Below are 12,818 nucleotides of genomic sequence, written 5' to 3'. Positions count from 1 at the left end.
AAAATATCTTAGACCTCTGCTTCTCAAACATTCAGAACGCGCGAGTATCAATGGTGGATATCTCTCTTGTCAAACCCGACAAGCTTCATCCTCCATTTTCAGTTTCGGCTCCCGTTTCGATTCGGCATTGTGGTACCTCACTAAAGTATAATGAACTCTCTCCCTTCTGTTATGCACGTGGGGATTACATTGGCTTGTATAGCTTTTTTTCTTCGTTTGATTGGTCGGAAATTCAAGAACTCCCTGATTGCAATGCACAGGTCGAACGGTTCACCGAAATTGTCACAAGCGGTATGGACCAATTTATTCCCAAGTATAAACCAAACCACTCCAAGCACCCACATTGGTTTTCGAAAGAACTTCGTACGACTCTTAAATTAAAAGACCGCTGCCACAGAAAGTATAAGAAAACCGGGAGTGACGAATGGAAACAGAACTTCTGCTCTTACCGTAAATTATGTAAAAACCTTTATGAGCGGGACCAGCGCTCCTATCTCGATTCTGTAGAGAGTAGTGCGAATTCTCAGCCTGAAACATTTTGGAGATACATCCGGTCCCGTAAGAACAACTCACATGATCTTATCAATCTTGTAGATTCCTCTGGGGAAGAAGTTCATAATGTCGCCAACCACTTTGCTCAGCACTTCAGTGCCACATGCGGCCAGCGTGACGTCTCTGAAATGAACATATTGTTAAATCGCGTGCAGGGCTCTAGCTTAGTGCTTTTGGACGAGCAGTTGGTTTTGGAGAGCCTAAAGCGCATGAAACCGTCATTGTCGTGCGGAGCTGACGGAATACCTCCAGCTATTCTCAAAACATACGGCAGCATTTTTGTACCTGTTTTGACGGTGATATTTAACCAGTGTCTAAAAACAAACGTGTTTCCTCTCGCGTGGAAAATTTCTCGAGTGCGTCCTATTTTCAAGTCAGGCTCCAAATCGGATGCAACAAACTACAGAGCAATTTCTCTCCTTTGTGCTTGTTCCAAGCTGTTTGAGACAGCGCTGTACAAATTACTGTCAAGTTCTGTACAGAATCTTCTTGTAAGTAAACAGCACGGCTTTATATCAGGAAGGTCGACAACGACTAATCTCTCCTGCTTCATGGAGCAGGCCTCGGCAGCCATTTCTGAGAGGGGCCAGCTCGACGTTGTCTACTGTGATCTGAGCAAAGCATTTGACGTTGTTTGCCACACGCTGTTACTTAAAAAGCTTTTACAGGTAGGAATTGATACACCACTCGTGGCATTGTTGGGTAGTTATCTAGATAACCGGTTCAGTTTCGTTAGCGTTAACGGGCAGACGTCTGCTCTGTACAGATCAACAAGCGGTGTGCCTCAAGGCTCCGTGTTGGGGCCTCTCTTGTTCTCCATTTTTGTTAATGATGTGTCAGCCGCAATTAAGATGTCTTCTTTCCTTCTTTACGCTGACGACATTAAAATATTCAGACGGATTGAGTCCATTAATTGACTGCATTGCCCTGGATCAAGATATATCCTCATTTTCCAAGTGGTGCTCAGACAATAGATTAAATCTTAACTCTACAAAAACAAAGGTCATGTCTTATAGCAGGAAAACGAACCGCACTTTATTTTGCTACAGTATTAACGGCGGTTACTTGTCTAGAGTTGAAGAGATCAGAGACCTCGGCGTGCTTTTCGACAGTGCCTTAACTTTCTCACCTCATGTCACTCAACTTACTAGGCGGGCGCTACGCTCTCTTGGGGCTGTTTGCAGGTTTTCTCGAGAATTCCGGTTTCCTTCTTCATTCCTAAAACTATTCAGAACGCTTTGTATTCCGCAACTAGAATATGCTTCTGTCGTTTGGAATGGAACCTGTAGTTCCAACTGTCAACGTATAGAGCGTGTACAAACCAAATTTTCATCAATATTTAGGCATCGTTTTCCTTCGGAGCCTATCCCTATAACGGTTTCTCTAAGTTCCCGGCGGACCCACTCAGACCTTCTTTTCATGTACAAATTGCTCCATGGTATTATTTTATGCTCGGAACTACTTGAATCAATCAGTTTTCGCGTTCCACAAAAAGCTACAAGGCTCGCCCACCCTTTTAAAGCAGCTGGAGCTCTCAGCACACGTTCTCCTCTTCAAAGGATGCAGCATCTGCATAATGTTCACTCCGAGAAGCTCGATATCTTTCAGCGTCCTCTTCGGGAGTTTTTGGCCGGGTTGTCAGCTCTGACACACTAGGTTCATCTTGGCAGTGCTCTTTTTCTTCACTTATCGTCCTGACGTGTGCATTGACTTCACCGAGCTTGTTCTTGTTCCTGTTATTCGTGTATTGTGCTGATACTGCGACTGTAATTATCGTAGAATTTTTCTTTTTCTGCCACTTTTATGATTAAAAGTTGCCATATTCACTTCATGCGTCCATTTGAAACTGAAAATGTACGCTTCCCGAATCTTGTAAAAACTTTCTTCTTTTCACTCACCCTTCCGTATAGTTACGCTTATTGTAAGATGTCTTCTTGCAATTGACCAGACATTACAGTTTCTATTGATTGTGTAATGTTGCCTAAAATTACAATATGGTATTTTTATTCTTCTTTGAAGTTGTAGCTTCTTCATATTTTTTGCTCGCTCACTGTTCTTTTGCCAGCTGTTGATGCATTTCATTGCTGTCTTATACCTTTTCTGTGCGCCAGCATGACTTGATTGTGTAAATTCGGTTGGATTGCACTATTTTATTACTAATCTTCTTTGGCGTTTTTTGTAAGTCTTTCTGTCTTTTTTTCTCTCTTTTTTTTTTGCTCACTGAGTGTTTATTAGCAAATTGTTGATGTACTACAGTGCTGCATTTTCCCCTCTGAGTGCTCCAGCACGAAGGCCTCCGCTGTTCCTGGGCACTATAATAAACATTGATTGATTGATTGATTGATTATTATTATTATTATTGCTTGTGTATTTTCAATTTTTCACGTGCCTTCAACGTTTTGCTGGCCGGGTGTCATGGCTTCTAACACTAGGCTTCCTTTTTTTTGCTGTTTTGCTGTTTTGCTTTCTGGGATCTCTGTAACTATTTTTATCTTATTGTTTCTTTCATATATACGGTTTTCTGTGTTGTGTTGTCTTGATTTTAGTTTGTTTTTATGAATGCTTGTATATGGTGTACCAGTACCAAGACCCTAGGGTTGTTCCTGGGCACCAAAAATAAAGGTTGATTGATTGATTGATTGATTGATTGATAATGTAGCATATCTGAATTTTAAAGAAGGAAGACTACAAAACATGCATTGCTCTTGCCCAAAATCTCTTTGCGAGCGCTGAATTCGGAAGATATTTCATCGCCTAGCCGCATGCTATGCGAAAGCAACTTGAACGTCTCGAAAACCGTAAAAATGGCGTTGGCTCAAATTTAACATCAATACAGTTTCGCAAGTTTCGGACAGCTCACGTATTTCATTGTCCGCGCCAAGTACAAAAATAGGGAGCCGACCACAATCAAAGAAGTGCTTGGTACAGCATTAAGCATCAAAGTAATTGTTAGCAATTGGTGTCCTTCTTACTGGTGCATAGAATAAAATTGCCAATGTATCCCGAAACGCCAACGTAGCGGGCAAAAATATTGGCGAATTCCACAAATGAGTATTAGTTTTTAACGGGGCGACAATAGTGAGGATTTGGTAGAGGAATTCAGTGACTGGTCGTGGAGGAATAACGGGGTGTAATGCGATAGGTTGCAACCCCGATGACAATGAGAAATGTGGCAGTTTAGTAGATATGATTCATATTCTCCTCTCCGCAACGGAGCCCGGTAATAAAATTTACAAACTGGGACTATTAAACTCGTCGCCCGTAGTGCCCAAACAAGCGAAGCCAAGAGGCTGATCACGTGCAGTGATGATTAGAACTTATATCTATTAGCAAAGCAGATATATTGAATACTTCTATACTACCTAGCTGTGACCAGCTTCGATTTCATAGCTCTGACTAGAAACGAAGATGATAGCGAACGGGCACAACCACGCAAATTTCCGTTTCTTTCGTAACCAAAACGACCATAATGCGGCAACTCAAGCTGACACCGGTAGCACCAACCTGCACGCCGGTTTCGCAGATCAAATGGACAAACAGGTTAACTCACTTACTCCCTCACTCTCACTCGCACATTCACTCACTCACTCCCTCCCTCACTCACTCACTACCTCACTCACTCCCTCACTTATTCACTCACTCACTCACTAACTCACTCGCTCACTCACTCACTCACTCACTCACTCACATTTTATGCTATCCGATTGCCGCGAGAGCGAACAATTCGCCACACCACACTTTACTGGCTGCATTGCTGCTAACCAGTAGTGCTCCGGACGTCTTGCTAGTTTTCTGCCATCAGTATTGGAACGATAATTTACATATGGGGCACACAATATGAGGAATACAAGACGGCAAAGCTTTTTTCAGAAACCTAGCATAGCAAGCACGGCAAACAAGACAGTGTTCGGGTTATTCACAGCGCATATTGCGAAAATTAAACAGGGCAAACAATTTTGCGTTTTATGGCTCGTTCGTTAAAAACCGAGCAGTGGCAAAGTAAAAAGCCAAATTCCGGGAGTCCGGGTCTCCATTTCAAATTTAGTGTGCAACTTCACAACCGTTCTGGTAAATGACCACCGATGTAAACATATCAGCGCGAGAAGCATTTATTTCACTTTTAGCGATCTGAAGATATGAAATATATGTATCACTTACTCAGCCCTGGAACAGCGATTTGTGCTCCCCGATTTTATCAGGCGAATTGAAAATCAGACGAAACGTGCAATCGTGATTATATTTAGAAACGCGTAAGCCAACTTCAGCAGAAGCAGGCTGGAGAAAAAAGGGAGCAGTCGGTTACTCACCGTTAACAATTCCACGTCAGTTCCTTGTGAAGACAAGTTATTTTGTGCTGTGCGTTGAGCAAGGTACAACGGGGGACAAATGAAACCAAAGAAGAATATATGAACCAGAACGAGCGAGTTCGTCTAACGCTCTTGAGGTTACCAGGGGAACACTTTTAAACACGAGAAACAGACGACGTGCACAGCAGGCGTGCACAATCTGACCTCATCTTACATGCAAAATGGAATAAAAGAGTTCGTGGAAGGAAACTAATGCCGAGCGAGCGTATATTAAAAAAAAAACTTTCCATACATGGCTGTTGTAACAAAGTCAAGCGGCAATTTGACCTGCATGAAAAGAAATCGCGCAAGTTGTGTTTTATGGTTCATTTTTGTGTTTATATTGCATCTCTTCGTGACTCTACGGAAATTGGCGTAGAGGAATTAGTGCCCAATTGCGATGCGCGAACAGTTTTGGTATCAAGCAATAAAAATGGAGACCTGACGATTTCGGGTGTGTTAAACCGGGACAGCAGCAGTCACAAGCCTTAAGGAAAGCACCGTAACTGTCGTAGAAGGATGTATGACTCCAGGTTCTCGTGAAAGTGAAAAATCACAACAGGGTGTCACCGTAACCAGTAGGACAAACACTGATACGTTTAAGATGCAAACGCAACGAAAAGGAAATAATTCTTACAGAACATGTCGTTACCCCATCCAAACCGTTTCTGCTCTGTAATATGCAAATCCCCTTAAATCATGCAACGCGTATCTAAAGAGCACTGGTATTGAAAATTGGCCTTTCAGAACAGCCTATAAATCACAGCTGCACAAAAACAAATATTTGAACCACAAAATATTACACCATACCGCTGCGCTTTATAATGCTTTCATCGCAGCACACAGTGGCAGAAAGTGCCTTCGCATTGTTGTGACGACATTACTGACACCGATGCCTTCACAAAGCAGCAGGATCCCGAAACACTGTTTAACGTTATTGTGTTATCGACACCAATGCCCACACAAAACGCTAGTAGCCGGAAACATTGTTCGGAGTGAGTATGTTCAGCAGTCCCTCTTTTAGTGATGACGAGGAAAAGTACGAGTGGATTAGGACATCAGACGTCACTCCGAATTGTATTTTTAAATAAACACACCACCGCACAGATATTTCTAAGATACACCACAACCGGAGAGCCGTGATGACACACGTCTGAAGCTAAATGCAGTCGCGTCATTAACTAGTCACCCTGCAAAACGTAGAAAGCGCCCGCTGCAACCATTCTACCAAGTGCCTCTTCGACGAATAGCCAAAAGCGAGAAAAAGCACACGAGTGCGGCAAAAAGGGGTGTGCCCTGCACGTCCCGCAAGTAGCGCGAGTGCACTCGCCACTCCTGATTGTTGAACCTTGCTCACCGATACTGAGCCTTGGCGCGTGTTGCATTCGCCCTCGCTTTGAGCACCACGAATTAGAACACCGCCACAACCAAGGAAATTGTGTGATTGTGGTGCCACACGGCACAAGTAAACAATTTCTTTGGAAGTTGTTCGTGGCGGTCACCCCGTGTAGCGATTGCACTCGCGAGCACTGAACCCCGGTCAGCGCCAGTGCCGCTCGCACTCGAGTGAGCAGCACGGCTTACTGCTCACGGGTGGTGCCGGCACTTTTGTCCACTCGCGCTCACACGCCCAGCGATGGTGAGAGTGATTTCCCACTAACTCGTAAGTGGTGACTGGAATGGCGGGTGTGAGTCAACTCGGGAGTGAGCCTGCCGACCTCTGTTGATTTGGCCAAAATAGCAAAGGAGCAACGGCAATCATTCAAACAGCAGAAGCTCTGATGAAAACACTGTAGGAAAACGACTGGGAAACAACTGCGAAAATGTAGGAGCTGATTGCGATGTGTAGGTATATAATACCTTTAATAACTGGGATCAAATATCCACGAAATAGCTGTAAAATAAACAACAAATACGAAATAGGTGTGATTAGGCGCACAGAAATAAGCTAGAAAATGCTAGAAATAGGAAGAAGCCCAAAAAAAAGTATGAAATTAACCTTGCTATCTCCAAAGACAGAATGTAGGCACTGAGACACCAGCCGTTAAAATTACCAACAGAAGAAAATAATAAAAATATAACAGTTCCACACTAGCTTATACGCGTGATATTTTCAGCAACGACAAACTACAAACGTACAAGCTTATGTAGAAATTTGTAACTTGTGGAAAATTGCAACAGAAAATAGAAAAGGCTTTCAAAGGCAAAATAACGAAAACACTGCAGGCGATGACGGCAAAGACGGGGATAGTTTAGAGAATTGAGAAAATGTTGCACTGGAAAAACTTGCTGCATACTTTTTAGGTAGCCTAAACACACAAAAACGGTACATATGTCAGTAAACGCCAACATTGTTCTGATTCACAAGAACGGAAACCCCCTCCCAAAAAAAAAACAATTACCGATTAGCCGAGTCCCTTGTATACAAGCTTTTTACAAAAGTAAAAACACCTGCATTAGCGACAGCCTATATTCCCAAAAACATATACACCCGCCACGGTGGCTCAGTAACTAAGGCGTTACGCTGCTGAGCACGAGGTCGCGGGTTCGATTCCCGGCCGCGGCGGCCGCTTTTCTGATGGAGGCGAAAAGCAAAAACGCCCGTGTGTACGAGATTTCGGCGCACGTTAAAGAGCCCCTGGTGGTCAAAATTAATCCGGAGCCCTCCACTACGGCGCGCCTCATCGTCTGCGTTGCGTCGGCGCGTTAAACCCCACAATCAATCAATCAATCAATCAAAAACATAGACAGGACTCTGGGTAGGAACATGTACTTTGTATGGCATTCGTAAACGCAAAAGGAGCCTTTTATCCTGTACACAGCGAAGCAGTGCTGGGCATTAAAATTCCCGTAACAATTTTCTGCACCAGATCTTGTACAATATAGATATATAGGTTTGAAGGAAAAGAACTCACACAGGGTGCGAGAAACTAAAGTAAGTTAAGGTAGCGAATCACGAGAAAAGCAAAAAAAAAATAGATAGTAATGATGTTTCAGGAAGAGCAGTGTCTTCAGAGTACTTACGTTATATATATATATATATATATATAGCGAATCACATTAGGAAATGAGGGGCTCGTAGAAAATAACACAGAAATAAGGGTTGGCAGTCAAGAAAACCTCAGAAAGCAAAGGGGAGGTTGTCGTAGGTCACTGAAATAGATAAAGAATTTGGAAAGAAAGAAAGAAAGCGGAGAAAAAAATGCCCGCCAGGTGGGATCCGAATCCACGACCTCCAGAATTCCGGTCTGGTGCGATAACCACTACGCTACCGGCGGGGCGATTCCCCTCCCTTCTTCTCTCCCGCCCCCCCCCCCGCTTTCTGGGGTATTTATGTCAATGAAATTTTTTTCATGTGCTGGGGGTTGGTAGCCAGCGCCACTCTGACTTCATGGGGTGAAGGGGACCTTCTTTTTAATCCCCGCGCCGTGACTCGAGTGTCTACGACATGTCGAGAGTGGTCAACCAGGGTTGAACCATCTTAAGCTCTCTATGGCACCAAGACTACCAGAACAGAGGCCCTCGCTATGCATGTACCGAATCAGAATATGAAATGAGGGGCTCGTGGAAAATAACACAGAATTAAGGGTTGGCATCAAAAAAACCTCGGAAAGCAGAGGGAGGTTGTCGTAGGTCACTGAAACAGATAAAGAATTTTGAAAGAATAAAGAAAGCAGAGAAAAAATGCCCGCCAGGTGGGATTCAAACCCACGACCTCCAGAATACCGGTCTGGTACGGTAAATCTATATATATATATATATATATATATATATATATATATATATATATATATATATATATATATATATATATATATATATATATATATATATATATATATATATATATATATATATATATATATATATATATATATATATATATATATATATATATATATATATATATATATATGTAAATATATATATATATATATCAAAGTTGCAGTAGTTATTGCCAGCGCTCTTTGGCGTTTTAACAGTGTTTTATAGTGCGGTATGATTGCCTTTTTTTATGTAGGAATAAATAATTGAAAATTCAAGTCGAGAAAAAAATGCGCCGTTTTTTCCGGTCGCGGGAATCGAACCCACAACCTCCGCATAACGCGTGCGGTGCTCTACCATTGAGCTAGTTCCGCGGCGACTCCTCTCTCAACTATACCGCGTGGTTTTAGAAATCTAGAATGTTTGAGGGCTTTATGGTTTGCAGGTGACATAGCTCTAGAAAAAGACTCAGCAGAGCACCTGCAAAGATTGCTCATGGAACTAAAACTATATAGCACGCCAGTGGGGCGAAACCAATTGGTTGAATATAATGTATTATTAATAGACACGCCGCAAGCGCGTCTTCAGCCAATATAAAGAAATAGAAGTACAAGTTGAAATAGATAGGTCCCTTTGACATGTTGTCAGGGCTCACCCTATTTGCGAGCGAGAAATCCGGTGCAGAGAATGTATTAGCTGTGATGCACTTGCGCAACACTCAGAAACATTACAATTATGAAAAAAAAAAAGAGAATAACATACCACCAATGCGTGACACCGGTGAATAAAACGTAGTGCTTTACCAAACAACTGGAAAGCAAACATCGGTCGGCACCACAGGGCAAGCAACAAAGGATTATTCGAGTAACACTGATGGAGGACTGGCCTGCTTGTTGATTCACAACGCAAACTCGAGTGGAATAAATTGTCTCGGGCAGTAACGCACACACCAGCAGCATCCAAGCCCAACCATCAGTCAAGATGACAAAAAAACACTCGCGTGCGTGGTGCAGAATGCGCACGCTTCATTATGACTACTTATTTTTACATGGTCTCATCTTTTATATATATATATCGGATGTTTTCAAGCAATCTCGTATCATCTACTGTGGCACCATGAAGCTATTATCCTCACCAGCCTGTCTACGCAAACTGCAAGGCAAAGGCCTCTCCCATATGTCTACGATTGTCCCCGTCCTGTGCTCCTTACGATCAATTTATCCCCGAAAACGTCCTGATATCATCTGCACACCTAACTTTCTTCCGCCCCGGTCAAGCTTGCCTTCTTTAGGGCTCCACTCTGTGGCACCTACACGTTGCACGTAACCGTTGCACGCAACAATACTGTTATTCAAATACAAAAATTAACTTGGACTGGCAATTTGTAGAGATGAATTGACAATCGCTATACCCGTGGTTATAACAGTGAATACTGATAAACTTAGCTACAAGCAGAGAGACCAAATATTCGATGAAGGGGCGAAATAAGAAAATTAGAGGGTAAAGAATTCACTCGAGGAGCACAAAGCACGAGGGTTTGGAAGTAAATGAGAAATAGTTTCATTATCTATTGGACCTCAAGAGGCTGTAGATGATTACGGTAAAGTACACTCGCTCGTTGGGAGAGTAAGTAGACCGCATCAAGATCTTTACCACATCACTATTCTCGGCATGTCTGCGTGTCTGGGAAGCCCTGCCCAAATAAATTAAAATTGCAAGAGCAGTCCTATGTAATACGGTCCCCACTATACAAGGCGAGTTGCTTGTCTGGGGTTAGCGTAAAAAACAGAAAAGGGTGTCACGGGCTATTGAACCAAAACGAAAACGATCAGGCTACAGAGCGACAGCAAAAGGACAAACGAATTGCTTTCTTTTCACATTAGTTTTTTTCTCCAGAAGTGCCAAATATAAACAGAAGGAAACCAAAACAATACAAAAAACTATAAGGCAACACAAACCCAACAACTGAAAATATATGTGTGGGCCCTATTAAAATAGCCTAGCTCTTTCGTGAGTGTAGCTAGAGCTAGACAGATGCAACGCTACCTCGGGCGTTCCGTATCAAGCGTTCAGTTCAGTTTCAGTATCAGTACCTCAAGCGTTTAGTATCGATAGTTTCCAAGCAGGCCCGCTCAAGGTGAACCTGCATGTGTCACACTGGGTGGCAAGTTAACTATTAGCATTATTTTACTGTCATTACGGTGCTTCCTCAGGCAGCCTTCGCATTCCGGCACTCACGAAGGAGCTAGACTGTCTTAATAGCGGCTGTGCCGGTGATGGCCGATGGTGGAGTTGGATCTATATTTTTGTGATTTGGTTACACATTTGAGTGATGCGAAAAACGTTTTAGCTTTGACGTGTGCGCTTTTAGAGATATTGTCGGATGATGTAAACCAATCATATTCTGGTTTACGATTACGTTGGCGATTGTTCACAGGCAACTTCCCACCTGAAATCACTTTTAGTGAAGTTGCATGCTCTTAAACTCAAACTTTATTGTATGGCAGGGGAATTGGGTGTACGAAACTCTGACGGAAATCCACGTACCTCATTGTGTGTTTTGTTTAACCAGAGATGCTATTTTTACCCCTTTTATTAGGATTGCTACAAACTTCCTGAAAAAATTTAGCGCGGTCATAAGGGTTTTGGAGTCTTTCATTTCGCAATTATCCTAAGTTATGCACCTCATTCCTTCACGAAAAAAGCGTTGTTCGGGTGTTTACGTTCTTGCATTGTTTGTTGTGCACCGGTTTGTAGCATAATTGTTTATTATATCCCGTAACGAAGTTTCAGCGGTGCTCGATAAGCCCGCAGTTTGTAACCAGAGGCTTGAAGTCTGCTTACCCTGTTGTTAAAACTTTGCTGGGCTGAGTGTTGGCATAGCCTAGTACGCCGGCCGCATAGATAATATGGCCACTCCTTTTCAACTGTCATTGAATGCCCGCCAGCAAATAAGAAATGGCCTTCTGCGTGCGGGGCGCAAAATGCAGGTACGATTTCTTTGGCGGAAATTGAGTGAGTGTAAGGAAAACGTAAAATACTAAGTGCGGATAATACTTTGGTCAGGTTAAGCCTCCTTATTTTGTTTCAAACAACCTCAAAACTAGGACCAGGGACATTTTGGTGTGGTGTTCATCAGCCACTTCTGAAAGAAAAAAACTTATCAACTAATTGAATATTGTCACGATGCCAAAGTAGACGCAGATGTCTTCAAGGAAAACCAGTTTATTAGAGCGAACTTCTACTCCTCTAACAGCTCAAAATATACACAGGTAGCACGGCACCAGTCAGCAGAGTGACGTACGCAAGCGAGCGTCGGTGATAGTAATACCATGCCATCTCCATTGCAGCCTTTTTTCTTTCTGCGCAAGTGTTTCTCGTACCGTCGATTTACATCTCGAGCGTTGTAGATCAAAGACGTTTATTCGAAGCTAGAGACGTTAGGGAAAAACGCGCTATGTTGCAGGATTAGGTAACCCGAGCGGCGTAAAAATACACAATGGAACAAGCGCTTCGCTTTGGACACCGGTAACACAGCCAGGCGCGGCCGGCTGTGTTATCACAACGTAAACAAACACAACATAAACAAACAAACCCAATGCCTACTTCTCAGTATTACTCCCCGTCTAAGAGAGCATCGACCCGATGCTAAAATAAAACAACAGTCCGAACAAACAACAACAAAAAAGTCCGTCATCTTTCCCATTTAGGTTTGAGGCAAACGACATGGACCAATTCGGGTCGCGTGCGTCGTCGTGATGTGCCGAAATCCCCATCGGAGATCACTTCATAGGTAAGTTGGCCACACGTCGTACAATCCGGTAGGGCGCAAAATAACGTCGCAGAAGGTTGTCACTGAGTCCGCGTTGTTGGATGGGAGTGAAAACCCGCACGCGATCTCGTGACAGGTACTCGGCGTCTCGGGGTCGGAGATTGTAGCGACCAGCATCCAGCAGCTTCTGGTCCTTTGTACAAACTTTAGCGAGCTGGCTGGCCTCCTCCGCACGCTGAAGGTATCTTTAGAGGTCTTCATCTTCTATCGGGGAAGCAAGGCGTCGAGCATCGTAGTCGGCCGTCTTCCGTAGAAAAGCACCAATGGTGTTATCTGCGTAATTTCCGGGGTCGCCGTTTTGTATGCAAACGTAAGATACGGGA

General features: G+C 43.3%; 1 non-coding gene across 1 annotated transcript; it reads right to left on the bottom strand.

Annotated features, from left to right (window-relative positions):
- Positions 1–8,103: 8,103 nt before the first annotated feature.
- Positions 8,104–8,176, bottom strand: Trnas-gga (transfer RNA serine (anticodon GGA)). Its single transcript has one exon. It is a non-coding gene; the product is annotated as a tRNA-Ser (tRNA).
- Positions 8,177–12,818: the final 4,642 nt, after the last annotated feature.

The sequence above is a fragment of the Haemaphysalis longicornis genome, unplaced genomic scaffold (assembly GCF_048455015.1).
Source record: "Haemaphysalis longicornis isolate Haplotype H1 unplaced genomic scaffold, Haemaphysalis longicornis Haplotype H1 scaffold_11, whole genome shotgun sequence".
Classification (NCBI taxonomy): Eukaryota; Metazoa; Arthropoda; class Arachnida; order Ixodida; family Ixodidae; genus Haemaphysalis; species Haemaphysalis longicornis.
This window is presented reverse-complemented; position numbering and strand designations above follow the sequence as displayed.